Here is a 4,155-nt window from a genome sequence, read left to right as displayed (position 1 = left end):
CTCCTCACCGGATAGATCCTTAAGGTCGATTGGGATAGTTTCTTACGACGTTAAAACCCTCTTCTTCTTCTTCTTCTTCTTATTTTTCTTCTCTCTCTCTCTCTCTCTAAGATTGAGAGGCAATGTTCTATTAATTTCAAGCTTAAATACTTCTTAGTTATGCTTGACAAGATGTGTATTGCCCAGCTTTGTTTTATTTGTGCCCCCTTCTTCAAGATGGCATATAGTTAACTATTATACAAAAACTCGACAATGTTTGTGGCAATGCCATTGTGCCCGATGTCCCAATGCTACCAAATGTTGCTACTAGATCTCCACCTTGCATCTCCCTTTTCTTGCCCATCTATGAGCTCTCAATATTAACTTTTTTCTAAGAACATGGAAATGTACACATGGGCGGTAAATGAGAGGTAAATTGACCATATTTGAATGCTTTGGCACTAAATCTCTCTCTCTCTCTCTCTCTCTCTCTCTCTCCCCCCCCCCCCCCCCCCAACCACCACCACTAATGCCTGGGTTTACTCTTGCCCTTAATCGCTTGGATTTACACTAGGTTGTCTATGCCTTGATTTACACTTGCATATGGTATACAAACTCTCTCTCTCTCTTCCCCCCCCCGCGCCCCCCCCCCACCACTAATGCTTGAGTTTACTCTTGCCCTTAACCGCCTGGATTTACACTAAGCTGTCTATGCCTTGGTTTACACTTGCATATGGTATGCAAACTCTCTCTCTCTCTCTCTCTCTCTCTCTCTCTCTCTCTCTCTCTCTCTCTCTCTCTCTCTCTCTCTCTCTCTCTCTCTCTCTCTCTCTCCCCCCCCCCCCCCATGTAGAAATGCCTTCACGAAAGGAAAAGTTCCAGCAGAAAAATTGGTGCATGTAAACCTGAAACTTTACATCTCTCAATTTTAGAAAACTTGGAGTTGTCTGACGGAACAGAACACCTGAACATAAAAAACCTAATTTTAAGTGAGAAGCATAGAGTAAACGTGGGCTAATTTACATAGACTTAACCCTGGAAAAGTTCATGTTTTTTTATAGAAGTACATTGCAATGCCTTGATGCCCACACAATCAAAATGCAATGAGGCTTGCATGAGAGTTGGAGCCCTCATACAGGATTGCCTCTCGACTAATCAGAGCATCACGTGTATCTCGTGCTCCTTGTCGTGAAGCTAGTGGTAATAGTGCTTGACATGTTTGGCACGAGTCCACACTCTTGGTCCACCAACAATCTATTGTCCTTTTGATGCTTCTTCCTAAGCATGCCCATTTCTGTCGAGGGTTTAGGCCTTGCAACAACAATGAATATGGTGAATCCAAGCAAGTATAAACCTAGGCCTAGGTAGGCTAGACATAAACATGGGCAAGAGAAAATTAGTTCACATTTCAATACCAAATATAAACCTAGGGATGAAGCCACAAAAAAGTCACTACCTTTGATGCATAGTTAGGACACAAAGCCTCATTAGGATAAAATCTCTCTCTCTCTCTCTCTCTCTCTCTCTCTCTCTCTCTCTCTCTCTCTCTCTCTCTTTGTGGGCATATGTACAAATGTACTCACAAAAGGGAAAGTTAAGGCAAAAACACAAGTTAATGTAAACATGGGCAACATTGCGTCTTTGGTTTCAAAAAATTCACAATGTTTGTTGGAAGGAGCCAAAAACTTTAAAAATCCCAATACTTAGATAAAAGCACAGAGTGAGACTCGGGAAAGTTTAGAGTTTTTCACAAAAGTACATTGTGATGCCTTGATGCCCATTTGAGCCAAACGACACTGATGCAATGAGGCATTCATGAGAGTTGGAGTCCTTGTACAAGACTACTCCCCGACCAATTAAAGCATCACGTGTAACTCGTGCCCCATGTCGTGAACTGAGTGGAAATATCTCTTGGCATGTTTGGCATGACTCCACTTTTTGATCCACCAAGAAGGTCTTGGTGAAACAGTGATGGCAATACATTTGATTTCTCTTTGCAAAGCGTGCTTGCTTTCGGCCCCTTTGATGTTTCTTCCTAAGCTTGCCCGTTACTCTCAAGGGTTGAATAGGCACCGTTGTGATTGTCTCATCATTTACAAATCTCCGTTGTCCATGCTCGAGTCAATTGGCTATCACATGCCCCTGAATTCATGCAATGCTTCCCTTCTCTGGCAATTCAATCTCCTTGGGAGCATGAAAGACATGAATAAGCCGATCGTACCTGCCCTATCAATGATTGAAGGTGCACCTCATCACAAGATGGGATACATTTCTCAATCTCATTTAACACACTCTTCAAATCTTCAATGCATTGGTTGAGGATATGCGATGAAAGGGACTGTTGCATGACCATGTCATTGGGAGGATCATTGGGTCCTTCAAGTATGGAGCCAAGGTCCTCTTCTGTATTCTCCATACCCAGCCGTGTCAACGATTAGGAGAATATGGCACAAATGAGGAAAGAAGTCTCTTACTCCTAGTCGCATGACATACAGGTGCTTGCACATGCTTGCCTAATCTGCACAATCACAATAATAGGATTGCAAGATGGCATGATACCATATCTCATGGAATGACATACTCAACACCTTGAAAAGGACGGCCGCTTCCTCAATCACTTCAACGGTTGATGGGTCACTTACATATCTAGAAAGCATTTGTTCTCCACCTGACAAGCATTTCTTTTGCCCCTTGTCATTCCCATACATGTTGTGTTTACCTGAGTCAACTACAAAAGGAAAGGTAGTATAAAGACTTAGTTACTGAGTCTGTAAACCCAAGGAAGGACATAAACCAAAGACACAGTTACCTAGAATGCATGATAAAGATACAATTACTCAAAGTGCAAGGAACTAAACCAAGGACACATTTACTCAAAATGTAAACCTAGGCAAGGACGTAAACCAAAGATACAATTACTCAAAATGCAGTATAAAGACACAATTACTCAAAATCAAAACCTAGGCAAGTTTTAAAAAAGGACACAATTGCTCAGAATGCAGTATAAAGACACTATTACTCAAAATGAAAAGCCATGCAATGGAAAAAGGTAAACCGTGGCATACAAAAAACAAAGGGACATTACCAATCTCCTATTTTTGTCTGAAGAACTCCACAGCAGTAACACCCATCCACATCCCTGTGATTGAATCGCCAATAAGGGCATGCAACAAGTCCAGGGTTGATCAATTGATCCGTACATCCAACAAGGTGTACTTTATGTACTGCCAAAGTCTCTCCACCAAGTTCGTGGTGTCAACATGCCCATGAGGGAAGAGCCACCAAACTTTGGCCACAATAATCGACACCAAGTGCATGTCTTTGTAGTCCATCCATTGCTAACGTATCTTAGAATGTTATTATGCTCTGAGAATTCTCGAAGGAGTTCTCTGTACTTTGAGTCGAGGAACTCTTCCTCCGTCGGGCATTGCATCATATTCTACACTGCACCATACACATGGTCACACATTTCTTTGGGGACCTGCAAGAACACATGAGGAGGTGGGAGGCAATCATAAGCATGGAAAATGGAGAGGCGAAGAAACAAAAGCAAGGCTTTGGATGCACCTGTGAAAGTAAATTCTCCACCCAAGCCTTCTTTGTGAGGAACCAGCATACTAGCACAATGCATGCAACTTGGGTGATACTATCATTTTCACCCACTTCCCAACAAAATGGATCGGTATCAACCACTTTCTTGATGGCTTGTAGTGAAGTGATCCACTCATCAATCAGCAACGCCTTTGGGCGGATGTTGTTCATTCTTTGGAAGACTAGTTTCAAAGTAACCTTCAAGGTGACTTTTTCTTGGCTAGTTCCTACATCACGTGTGCATAACATGAACCACACAAGTAAGTCAACACCATGCTGATTTGGTACCATTGATGCATATAAGGGCATGCAAAATACATTTGTCTTGAAGGTCGAGTCTATTTCCTAGGAACTATTGCTTGAGAAACATATACACATGCGAAGCATCCAATCGTCTTGGATAACTAGAATAAAGGGTCGGTCTATCTCCTCAAGTGCATCGGGATTGTAGGGCTGACAATGTAGCACCTTGTTCTGCTCTATCAACTTAAGAGCCTCCTTGTACATTGATGACCAGTCGTCACTTCCAAGCCTTCCTACAATAATACATAATTTATTTTACATAGGGGATTTGATTTTTTATGG

At 42.1% G+C, this 4,155-nt stretch overlaps 1 pseudogene; it reads right to left on the bottom strand.

Annotated features, from left to right (window-relative positions):
- Positions 1-840: 840 nt before the first annotated feature.
- LOC147419588 (uncharacterized) lies at positions 841-3,448 on the bottom strand (annotated as a pseudogene).
- Between the last annotated feature and the right edge of the window lie 707 nt (positions 3,449-4,155).

Source organism: Adiantum capillus-veneris, chromosome 29 (genome assembly GCF_014529385.1).
Source record: "Adiantum capillus-veneris isolate H3 chromosome 29, ASM1452938v2, whole genome shotgun sequence".
In the NCBI taxonomy this organism is placed as follows: domain Eukaryota; kingdom Viridiplantae; phylum Streptophyta; class Polypodiopsida; order Polypodiales; family Pteridaceae; genus Adiantum; species Adiantum capillus-veneris.
The sequence above is the reverse complement of the archived record's forward strand: the minus strand, read 5'-3'. Positions and strand labels throughout refer to the sequence as shown.